This window comes from Elephas maximus, chromosome 9, assembly GCF_024166365.1.
Source record: "Elephas maximus indicus isolate mEleMax1 chromosome 9, mEleMax1 primary haplotype, whole genome shotgun sequence".
In the NCBI taxonomy this organism is placed as follows: Eukaryota; Metazoa; Chordata; class Mammalia; order Proboscidea; family Elephantidae; genus Elephas; species Elephas maximus.
Window position 1 is genome coordinate 121,161,589 of NC_064827.1, and position 12,720 is coordinate 121,174,308.

The window sequence follows — 12,720 nt, forward strand, 5'->3', positions numbered from 1 at the left end:
CATTCAAATCCGATGGTCCGAACTCCAAATAAGTATGTACAATGGGAAAAAACTGATGGACTAACTGGCAAGTGGAAGTATCAAAGAGCAAGTCTGCTGTTCTTGAAGGACTAGATGCACTGATTTGCCCCACCATCAGCCTAGATGGAAAAGCAGTTAAGGTGGCTCCACGGTAGAAGCTCAAGTCCTAAGAAAAGTCGCCAATATTTTACTTTCCTCGATCCCCATGACTAGCTTTTCAAAATATCAGGGCAGTTTTATTGAAGGTAACTTCACCATCGAAGCTAAGACATGAGTAGAGCTGTTCATTGTAGGTGCCAGAGAAAATACAAAGATAGATGCACGCAAGAAGCTACGACCTGGTTGCAGAGAATTAAGGTGTTGGCAATTTCCAGAGAGGCAGAAGCTGCGTGGAGGTGCTCTTTTCACAGTGGTTGGGCAAACACTGTGGATGGTGAAGGTAGAAATATTCTTCGGGTATTATCAGGTTTATATTTCAAGTAAAACTCAGACAACACGAGGCAATTCATGAGGTCCACATTCTGAAATGACTTTGTCACATAATTGTAGCAAAGAGGCGAGAAGAACCCTTGTCTCCTCTGAGCTTCCAATTCTCTGCTTCTCCACTACAATACGACTCCTATTGCCTTTGTCTACATTACCCTCTTGAGTCAAAATATCTTCCCCAGGGGCAAGAATCTAAGTTAGTGCCAGCAGAGAAGTTTTCTGAGTGAAGGCTATCAGTGTGGAACACTCCTCCTTCATGCCTCTCTCCTTTCCTTACACCCTCCCATCTGAAGGCCACTACTGCTGTGAGAGCAGGATTAAAGTGGGTCTCACATTACTTTTCTCATTGCAACTACTAGGGGTCAGCACCCTTCATCACCCATGACTAATTTTGCTTCAACTGTCTCTTCCTGAAATGACAACAAAATGAGTGCTCTTCAACTCATTTTAATAAACTGAAAATTATGTTCATGATTAAAAAAAGTCAAAAATATTTTATTGAATGAACAGTCTACCATGGCTCCCACAAAGATATGAACACATAGCTTGATGAGCCTGGATTCCAAAGTGCAAGGGTGTGTGTAGGGCTTCACGGCTCAGAATGGCCAGGTAGGCGTTAGATGGGAGCAAGTGTGTGTGATTTGACTTTGGTGAGTAGAATCCTGTTTTGGCCTCAAGATACCCACCCATTTTAGGGCCTTGGGGCTCCATCTAACACCTGAAGAACCCAGGGCTGTTAGGAAAAAAAAAAAAAAAAACACTCATTGCCATCGAGTTGCCTCCTAAGCTCATTTAGTTTCAGAGAAATAGATTTTCTTCTCCCTCATCCTTATATCTGCTCCCATGCCCACTAAGCCCAAGAGCTCGAGGGCGTTTGATGACCATTCAATATCCCAGATGATCAAAATGGCCTGTAAGATTCTGAATAATTGGCATGCTGGTTTGGTTTGGGCGCTGTTTCTATGTTTATGAAACCAAGATTCCAACTCTGACCTTCTGAATGCAAATTCAGTTTTGTTCTTATAGGGTGAGTAAGTCATAATATCTAAGGTTTTTTTTTTTTTTTTTTTTTACCTCTGTAGGTTTGCCAGATAAAATACAGGCCACTTGTCAAGATCAAATTTTTGAGAAACAACGACTAATGTTTTTGTGGAGTCCTGTTGGTGCGGCGTTCTTGGAAGCATGTCCCCATATTACACAGGGATTCCTTGGAGTCCTGTATTTTACTTGCTAAATCCAGCAAGCCTATTTCGTGGTAATTTGAAGCTTACGAAAATGTTAAAGTTCTCACTGTACAATCTAGGGTGTATGTAAGAATACAAATAGGATCATTGATCCAGAAAGGAAAAAAAAACTATAAACACACAAGCTTGCATTAATTTTAACGGAAAATATATATATACGGCACGGGGTCTATCTCTACAGGAACACACCTTAATTGTATAATGAAAAAAAGGAAACTGAAAGCACTCCGGATAAATGAGCATAGCTTCTGTTAGTTACCCTCAGTCACATACAATATTTTTGGAAAGAGGAAAAAGAAATAGAAAATGTCATCGATTTCCACTCAGATGGAGAATCTGGCTGCCAAGAAAAGGTGTGGGGGTTGGCGGAGGCGTTGCCACTGTACAATCTATCTGGAACTGTTTGACTTTTCAGAGGTATCTTTCTCTAATTACTTAATTACAGTCATTGTTAGGAATATGATCCTTGAATATGAATGTACAATATATTAACCTGAGAAACAACAGGAATCTACTTCTGGTCATCGAATTAGAGGCTGTTGGCCTTCCTTTAATACAGTGGGACTTTCCAGGAAAAAGGATCATGGGTAAGGCTGGCCATGCTGCAGCCCCCAGAGTTTTCAGTAAGGAATGGGAGTTCAGGGACACAAGGACTGCTTTCTAAACAATAATGGATACGATACTGTATGCACACACACCAAACACAATGGAACTTCTCAGAAAACCATAATTTCGAGCACTCAGATTCCTTGTCTCTATAAGGACCCCACCTTCCATTAGACAAAGTGTCCTGAATTTTCCTCATGAAGTACTGGAGACCTTGTAACAAATCAAAACCTACCACCTAGAGTTGGGGAACAGGGTGGGTATAGGGGCACAAAACTAGGTATGTTGATAAGAATTGAAGTCTAGAGTAGAGCCTTCGTGCTCTGCATCTAGGAAAGAACCGACAAATGGCCATAAGAGGTTCACATGATTTGTGTTGTCAACTGTAATTTGAAGGAAACATGTAGCTTTTGCCTACCTGTCAGATCCCTTTCATGGAATGTCTCCTCATCCCAACCTGCCCTCCACCCCTCCCCCACTGTAGAATGTCTGGAGTCCTACATTCTACTCCTGTTTGGATTCAAACTTTTCCCTCCTTTTCTTGGATCCATGAGCATCTGTTGGAGTCAGATCACGCTCTGAGTCCAGGACGTGGTGATTTCACATGCTGAAGGCTGCCAGACAGCTGTGGTCAGTGCCCAAGCCTGTGGAGATGTCTTCAGGAGGGGGTAGGCCAGGAGGGAGGGGGTGTGTTATCAGATTCCTGCCACCCGTCCAACCCTTGGGAATTCAAGTTTGACTCTTTGCCTGGGGACAAGCTGTCTGAGCAGGAATAAGGAGTGGACTCTTAACACCACCCGGAATATCCCACCTAGGAAGGCTCGAAGAGGCAGATTAGAAAAATGAGACAGGGTGTTGGGGAAAGAAGGAAAGAGGTTTTGTAGCGGACATCATGAAAAGAAACACTCAGGAGGAGATGGGGAAAACACTTACTTAAAGACTCACTCCTTCAAGAAAATCTAGAGGACACTTTCTACTTCAGAAAGTCCCTTCCCTGCCAGTGAGTCTGCTGGGGGCATTTCGGACAGAGTGGATGTCAACCCTTTTCCATGGGTTGGAAAAAGCTTATGAGAGTGAGAGCCTGTCTGCCTGGGATTCCTGATACAGGTTCTGTGAGTCAGTGATAGCTTGGGCCTCTTACTTCTTGGTAGACAGGGGCCTGGGAGTCTGGTTGAACTCCTCACAAGTTCTCTAGCAGTAACCTGGAAGGAAGGAACAGCTAATTTAATCTCAGGATTTTTTGCAGTCTTCACCAGTCCCGCCTTCCATACTGCTACCCATCAGTTGAGATTCATTGTGCTGATTCCCAGTGACTAGGCAGGGAATTCGAATGACCTAACACTTGGTTGCCTTTCCTCCACCTCCATTTACTCTTTTCCTTTGTCTCAACAGCAACTCCAGTGCTGCGACCAGATATGACCATGAATCCTGGTGCCTCCATGTCTCCTTTCACTGCACTGCCCTTTCCCCCACACACTCCTGGACCTCCACAGCAAACACCCTGGATGCACCACCCACGGCCCCTCATGACTTCATCATGCCTTCCAGGCACCCCTCTTGGGCTCTCTGCTTTTCCCAGGACACTTCTTGTGCCAAGCACTGGGGATTCTGGCCCCAGTCGGGCCAGGCCTGAAAAGGTCATTGTTCAAGTGAGGACAGAAGGGAGTTCAGCAGAGCTCCCTGGAATGCAGACCTTTGTCATGGGGCAGACCCCACTTAATTGGAGTGCCTCAGGGCCTCCCAGTGGGGTAGTTGAGCATGCCCCACGCCCTTTTGTGGAAGCCTCTGCTGTGATCCCTGCCACTTCTGTTGTGGCTACTCAGGCTTGTAGGGGAGTTTGGTCCCCAGCTCTTTCTCTTCAAGCTCCACCACCAGCTGCCCAGCTGGCCTCCATTTTCCCCCAAGTGAAGGCTTGCTCAGGCCAACATGCTTCTTCTGGGGAGAAAAGCCTGGCCGTCACACAATCCAGGCCTTCGCTGGATAACTCCTCCTGTAATCCCCAGAGTGTTTACCAGAACTACCGACGTTGGCAATGTTTCAAGTCTCTGGCCCGGAGGCACCATCCCCAAAGCCCTGATACAGAAGCTCTTTCCTGCTTTCTCATGTGAGTACCCTAATCAGTGGGGACAGCTGAGATTATCCTGCAGCTTTCAAACAAAGAGATCTTGGGGAGACACAATGGAGGTTAGGCTCTTTAGGAACACTTGAGAGAAGGTCATCAGGGTGATGGGATATGTTATGAGAAGGTATATTCCCGATAATATTATACACACCTCCTGTGTACAACATATTCAGGTATCTTCTCTCAATTGACGCTGACCACCTTGTACGTGAAGTCAATCTTTATATTGGAATCGTTACCTTAACAATTATTTTGAAGAGACTAAACACCATGGTAGAAATCCTGGTAGCATAGTGGTTAAGCTCTATGGCTGCTAACCAAAACGTCAGCAGTTCGAATCCACCACCCCTCCTCGGAAAATCTATGGGGCAGTTCTACTCTGTCCTGTAGTATCACTATGAGTTGGGATCAACCCAATGCCAAAGGGTTTGGTTTTGGTTTTTTTAAATGCTGTGGTAAAGTGAGGAGCCATGATGTGAATTTTGGTCTCAGATCACAAACTACGTTCTTCCACTGGTCTTCACCTTCCAATGAAAGAGCTCAGCATATTTTGGCCATTGCCTCAGGAGACGTGAAACGGGCAAGGTCTAGGACAACCACTTTAAGTTTACTCCCACCCTCATTCCTCTGGAGAATATCAGTTACAACAGGGAGGTGGTAGAGTATGCATAGTGGTGAAAGGCTTGGGCTCTGTCCTCCTTAGATTTGTAATCCTGAGCAAGGCATTGTACACCTTCACCCTAGAGTATCTCATCAAATAAGGAGACAATTTCAGTTCATTAAGAGGAGAGCTAAGAAGACGATATGACCTAATATATGAAGTGTAGTACATAAAAAGTACCCGCAAGAGCAAAACTGTCCTAGCTACAGTGTGTGTGAGTGGAAATTGGCAATGAAGTGCAGGGTCATGGGCTTCTGTGAATGAAAGGCAGACTGATTAGTCATGTGGGAAGCTTTATCTTTTCAGAGCAGAGCCTACATCTCTCTCAACCCTGAGCTTCCCAACAGGTCAATCAATATGGAACTCTGAGCACATTCACAGGATGTTTTTCCACATACGTGTTGCTCTCATTGCCTGAAAGACTGAAGGCATCTTCTTCCTTTCCCCACTCCCCAGCACTCACCCAAGAATAAAGACACAGTCCACTAAACCCAAATTTCCAGCAGTCTTAGGGATTCCCTGGATTCCGAAACAGCTAATGGTATTCTGGAGGCAAAAGCACTTGAAATCTAAAACACTGGAAGAGGGACTGTCACGGACAAATAGCAAGATAGATGTGATGATGGGCAGGGGATGTGTGTAGGGGTGGGGTCAAGATGGGGATGGAATATGTATTTGTTGAAAGTTACTGACATGCATGGGTATTTAGCCCAGTCCTGCGATCCCTGGCTAGACTGAAGCCCACCATGACCCTGGAGGAGGGACTCTGGCGGTCTGTACAGGAATGGCAGCGCAAAAGCAATTTTGACCGAATGATCTTCTATGAGATGGCAGAAAAGTGAGTCCATGGCATCCTGGCCCTGTTGGGACTGAATGATGAGGTGTGAATGAAGAGGGAGGGTTGGTACAAATCACAGGGTCTGTGTGAGGAGGAGGTGTGCACTTGGACAGGGCTCCTGGTTCCCTGATGATCTGCTGTACCCTCAGACAACTGCTAACACCACATTCACTGCTTGGAGTTTTCTGTTCTACATTCTTTAAGAAACTCACCCCTTCTACATGTTGCATTTGTGGATGCCCCGATAATGGAGTGTTAAGACAGAATGGGGATAAACACTGTGGATACCCATGGGGATACAGTCCAAGCTGTGGAAACTCTGCAGTGAGGGGATATGCTATATCAGACAAGTTCCTGCTTGCCTCAATGTCCGTATAGATAACACGGAATTTGGGGCCACTCTTTCTTATGACAACTGGTACAAAAGTATTCTACAAACATCCAAGAATGGCCCAGGCTGGAAAGGTGTGGTCAGGGGAAGGGGGAAGGCAGCATCTCAGTCACCTTGTTGGACGTGTTTCTGTCCCTCATTGCCTTTCCTCCCTCGGTTTAAAAAAAAATCATCAAAGGAGCCTGAGGCTTTTGGAAAACCTCACATTCCACCTTTTTCCAAATGTCTCTTGGACCTCTTGCCCACCTGGTTTATATCTCAAGGCCTCAGAGCTTGAGACTAGGACCGGGACTCTAGGAACTAGTCCTTGGTGTTATCTGCAATCAACTTCATCCCATTCCAGGTTCAGGCTCTCACCTCTACCATGTGCGTTTTAGGCAAGGGCAGGAGAGGCTTGGAGAACGGTGCGCATGAGTGGGTCCTGCTGTGTGTCATGTAGGTCTGATTCAATTCAACCAACCAGTGTCAGTGTTGTGGTGTGCCATCAGGTGCTAAGGGTATGGAAAGGTAGTGAGCACTATGGCTTTGTCAGGAGGAGCTTCCAAGAAGGCATGGCTCATTTCCTTCGCAACCTTCCTATGTTATGATGAGTTGTGCTGAAGGTGAAGGGATGATGTGGTGAACATGTAAGGGACCCAAACCTTGTTTGTGCCTCCTGGGAAATGGACTTACTGGGTATCTGGACAGGTCATTGAAGGCACATCTTTCTCCACTGCCCCATAATTGGCTGTTGCCTGATCCTGGGGCTCCTGGTGCATCTTGCCTTCTCCTCAGCACAGCCTGTGCCTCCCTCATCCTTGTCAGGTTCATGGAGTTTGAGGCAGAAGAGGAGTTACAGATTCAGATGTTGCAGCAGAGGAATGCATCTGTCTGCCTGCCTCCTCCGGCTCCACGGGATGTTGATCCTCACGGGCCTTCATCCACTGTGGCTGCCCAGCGTCCAGGTATGGCTAAGCAAGGTCAACAGGAGCTACGGGCCCGGGGTCAAAGGAGGTATGTAGGGACTGGTTATGTTGGGAGAAGGCATTGTCTTCACATGTGGTACTTTTCTTCCAAGAGGGGGCAATGGCTATTTCTATCAGCAGAGACTGCCAGATGCCTGGGGTCTCCGCTACTCTTCATTACACCCTAGTAGTGAGGTGGTTACGTTTTATAACTACAGTCTCACATGGATTATCAAAAGTGGGCTCCAACATCTAATCAGCTTTAAATGTGGGTCTCAATGAGACTTCTTGTAAAAGAAGTAGTTTCGAGTTTCCCCACAAGCTGACTGTCTTAGACTGTCTGCCTCTTACATCTTCTCCTCTCACAGTGTTTGTGGCTTCAGGTGTGAATGCCTTACCAGGAACCATGACAGTGTCTCCAGAATTCTGCCTTTACAACATGGGGTTGGGTGGTGACTTAGTTATCTAGTGTTGCTAGAACAGAAATACCACAGTGGATGGACTTGCCAAACAGAAATTTATTCTCTCACAGTCTAGGAGGCTAGAAGTCTGAATTCAGGGTACCAGCTCTTGGGGAATGCTTTTACTCTCTGTTGGTTCTGGGGGAAGGTCCTTGTCATCAATATTCCCCGCATCTAGGAGCTCCTCAGCACAGGGACCTCGAGTCCAGAGGACTGGATTCACTCTGGGCACTTCTTTCCTGGTGGCATGAAGTTCCTCTCCTCTCTGCTTGTTTCTCTCTTTTTCCATTTCAAAAGAGATTGACTCAAGATACAATCGAATCCTGTAGACTGAGGCCTGCCTCATTAACACAACTGCCTATAATCCTCCTTCATTAACATCATAGATGTTAGGATTTACAAGACATCGGATAATCACATCAGGTCCCCAAATGGCGGACAACCACAAAATACTGGGCGTCATGGACTAGCAAAGTTGACACACATTTTGGGGTCACAGTTCAATCTGTAACAGGTGTAAGAGCCAGAATTTGCTGCCGCATAAACATCCTCTTTCCAACCCCACCTATAGTGTTCATTCCAAAGAAGGGAGTTTCCATGGCACAGCCCCCTAAGCAACATCGACACAGAACCGAGCACCCTTGGGAGCCCAAGCGGTCCCATGAAATCCCTCCCGAAGCTGTCAAGGAGTATGTTGAGATCATGGAAGATCTCCTTGGAACTGCCCATTCAGCCACTGTGGAGCCAGATGGAAAATATGAAGAAGAAGAAAATGAGCAACAACAGGAAGAGGATGAGCTGTATCCAGACCCGGGACTCCTGAGCTACATTGACAAGCTGTGTGCACAGGAAGGATTTATCACCAAGGTGGGCCGGGACCTGAGGTTTGGTGTCTGTGGGCTCTGTACCTTTGGCGTTCCAGCCACCAAACATCTGGAGTTTTACCCCAGACATTGTAATTAAGCTCAGTTCCTTCCTCCATGATCAATGTGTGTGTCCCTTTCTCGTGTGTATATGTGTGTGTGTATGAGTGTCTGAGTATGTGTAGGTTGGGGTGGTGACATTTTAATACAATACTGGATGCAAATTCAAGGGGGAGATTATTCCTTGTCTTCTAGAACCTCTAAATCAGTGTTTACTCCTTGTCAAAGATGTTCACAAGCCTCCTCGTTCCGTTAACAGGTGGAAGCAGTTATTCACCCTCAGTTCCTGGAAATGTTACTATCACCAGAATCACAGGTAGATCCCCTGTCCTTAAGGCAGGAGCTGGACGAAGAGGAAGGACTCACTCTCACTCAGGTAAACCAGAGGAGGAAGGGAGAATCATAACATGAAACCCACAGGATTTCATCTAACCTGACAGTGCCTTGGCTGTCATGGCTTCTGGGGAAGGCCAGCTCCAGGTGCGGGAGCAAGTGCAGAATGAGGAGGTAAGAGATAATGGAATGGCAGAGAAGAGGAGTGGAATGGTAAGGCATTGCGTTTGGGAAAACCACAGAAGAGGACGGAGAGGCAGAGCTGCAGTACTAGTTATTGAAGGACACTTGAGTGACTGACTTCCCTAAATCTTGTCCCAATACTATGGTCTCCACCACCCACTCAGCCACATGTTCTCACAACCTGTACAGAATCAGTAATTATCCATTTTCCTTCCTTGCAGCTGGTAGAGAAGCGACTGCTGGAATTGAAAGGAAACGTGGGTGTGGAGGCATCCCCAACTTATGGTGTGCCAACCAGGGAGTCACCTTGTACAGAGTCTGGGACCAGTCAAGATGCAGGGAGCACAGATGACCACAACAGCCAACTACAGACGAGCAAGAAAATGAGCACAAGAAAGTTGGATGCAGATGACCTGCCAAAAGATGGCAGCGGACACAGTCATCTGTCTCCGTCAAAAGAACTTGCTCTCTTTACATGGAGGCCCATGTCACAGGAACTTAAGTCTGAACAATCAACTTCTCCTCAACGGCGTCCTAGTCACACCTACCCTAGATTGGGAAACAGAGGAAACTTAATGTCCTTACAAGCATCTCCTATTAGTGAAACACCTGGGGAAGGAGAAGGGTCCAGTGAAGAAGAAAAGGAAGAGGAGGAACTCCCCAGCCTTGATTTCCTCTTGGCATCTCAAGAAAGCCTACTGCCCTGGAGTCTTTCCAAGAGTCCTCTGCCTGCCTCCAGCATTCTGCACCATGGAATTCAGGGTACCTGGGGAGCATCCCAGCTCCGATCTCCAGAGACAGTGAGTCTTAGCCAACCTGGACATACAGCTGCCAAGTGTAAGATCCCAGCTCAAGTCAGAGCTCCATCACTTGCTGCAAAGCGGCCCTACTCAGGGGCTGAGCTTGGAGTCTCTGGGAGGCAACCCTTGACTGTGGGAGAGGTCCAACCCTCACTGCCTCTAAAAAGAAAGTGTGACCCTTCCACACATGGAAAAAGGAAGAAGCATCTTCTTAGCCAGTAGTGAGCTCTCCTCTTCTATATGTCAGACCCTCAAGTTGGGGTCCCCTAAATAGATTAGAGTTGTCAACTCCTCCCCCATACTTATTAGGCTAATGCTCGTCCCCTAACCTAGTGGTACTTCTTGGCTGTTATACAGATACGATGAGGGCAGAGGGGAGACCAAAGCCTGGGCAGAGTGCACATGTATTTCCATGGTGGGAGATGAAGCACAGTAGCTTTACTTTTACTTTGAAGAATAGTCCTCTGTAAATTGAGATTAAAGATAGTTTTGTTGGCAGAAACTCTCATTGACTCTTTCTTCCGTTCCTCCTCTACTGCTGGATGGACTGTGGTGCTGTGAAAAGAAAAAGATACAGGTGTCCCCCGTTTTCAACATCCATATGTGACTGACTTAGCTCTTTCCTCCAGCTTTACCTGATGTCCTCAGAATGCTCCTGGGGACAGTCTGGCTCCGGCCTCTCACAGCTCATTGATAAATCACCAGTGATCACTGTCATCACCCATTTTTCACAAGCTGTGGCTTGGTGTGGGAGCTTTCTGTGGGTATCCTAACAATATCTCTGTCTCTTAACCATCTATTAATGGAATTGGCATTTCAACCTTTCAGCCTTCTTGGCCATTAACTAATGTTTCTATAATGGAGCCTGGAGGCTGCACTTTTCTTTAAGGTGCTTTTTTTCTGTTTGCTAGGAAGATGTCGGACAACAGATCTAAAATGATCCTCAGCACACCCAGGGATTTTCCTATGTGGTTTATTTGACTTGACAGGATCAAGACTTGGCTTCTTGGGGACATGGCTTTCTGTTTCTCTGCATTTACGCTAAGAAGTGGTATCATGAATTCTCAAGAGGACTTTTAAATAAGCAATGGTAGTATGCTATTTCTGGTGAGGACAATAATGAGACAGAATGTGTTGGAAATATACTTGTGAAGATTTCTTTAGATAGTGTGTATATGAGCTATGAAAATAGAGAAGTTAGGAGGTCCCTTTGCCTTATTTCTGGAAAGGAAGGAATTTCATTCAATCGAATTGGGAAGGTCCATCCTGCTGTGGTCAAGGAGACTGACCTCAGGTAACTTGGTAATCTTCCAAGGAGCATCCTATAGGTACTCTTCCCTTTCTTTTCCAAACGATGACTGAAATTCTGGGTTAAATTGATGTAGATTTAGTCTTACACTTACATTGGAAAAAGTTCCTTACAAACAAGAGGAAACCTACCTTACAGAACAACAATACAGCCCAGGAAAAGCGGAGACGTGATGATGTTTATGGCAGACCTGGATGCCTGGAGTATGCAAGGCTAGATGTGAGCAGGGTTGGTACGAACAGCTGAGAAGCATTGAGGTATTAGTAGTCTGATTCTTCGGGCACTTGCATAGACCCCATGTTCAGAGCACTGGGTGTTCCAGTGGTTTGGCATTTGGTGCCTGTGAGCTGCTGCATTTGTTAGGAAGTTCCTAACTGGGATCTGAATGGAGACCTCCGCAAGTAAGATTCTGTTGGGGAAAAAATCAAAATGAAGAGATGAGAAAGAGGGGAGAGGACGCCTCTGGTCTTTCCTCAGAATTGTCAAGTCCTTGCCCTCCAATCTGCACTTACGTCCTCCAATCCAAGTGTCCATGGCCTCACTTCTCCAGCCCCTTCCCCTCAGTAGCTCTGATTCTCAACTTGGAAGCTCCCTGGAACTCAACAAAGTTTCCTCTCAGCCCAATGCTTTTTTCTCCGAGTTCCAAATTCTAATTTTGTTGCAAGTACCTGTGAATTTTCAGGAATGCCATGTCCCAGAAGTTTCCCGGCCAACACCATGAAGGGACCTCATAGAGTGTCCTCCTCAGCATAACCTGCAATCCTGGTGTATCCCAGGTATTTAGAGGAGTGTACATATCAAACATTGAAAGACAATAATGGTAAGTGAAGGACAGAGCCCTGGCTCCTCCATTCCCTGGTGTTTGACTTTAGAAAACTTCCGTAAGTCCTCTACATTTCAAGATCTTCACTGGGAAAATAGTATAACACTGTACAGCTCTCAGGATGCTTGGGATATTAAAGGAGTCATGCAGCTGGTCCTTGGCACCCAGTGCTGTTGGCTCTAGGGACTGGGAGGCACTGTATATTCTCTGACCCCTGTCTTGGGTGGCTAGATGGATTTGGGTGATAACCAACAGCCCTCAGGCCCCTGATGTGTGTGGATGAGGTCCCTGTTTAATGGGCAGGGTGACATCAAATGTCACGATTCTGCAACTACCCCTTGGCTGTTGCAGTTGAAAACAGGCTTCAAGTGTATGCCCTCATGGTGTTGAATTGGCCCACACGGGTACAGGCAGGGGTGAAGGGAGCTACATGTCCTCAGACCCTTTATACCAGTGCCCAGGCAAAGGGGTAGCTCCTGGCCTGACTTCCCAGCTGAGGGGGCATGGTGAATTTTTATAGCCAAGAGACTAGTTTGGGTGCAGACAGCCCTGAGATCTGGGTTAGAGGCCTGGCA

At 46.4% G+C, this 12,720-nt stretch overlaps 1 long non-coding RNA gene across 1 annotated transcript in view; it reads right to left on the reverse strand.

Annotated features, from left to right (window-relative positions):
• The window catches only part of LOC126082772 (uncharacterized), a 421,330-nt gene that overhangs the window by 337,799 nt on the left and 70,811 nt on the right, over positions 1-12,720 (reverse strand). Inside the window, exon 3 of the long non-coding RNA XR_007518643.1 lies at positions 11,454-11,731. This is a non-coding gene — a long non-coding RNA (uncharacterized LOC126082772). The remainder of the gene's footprint in view (positions 1-11,453; positions 11,732-12,720) is intronic.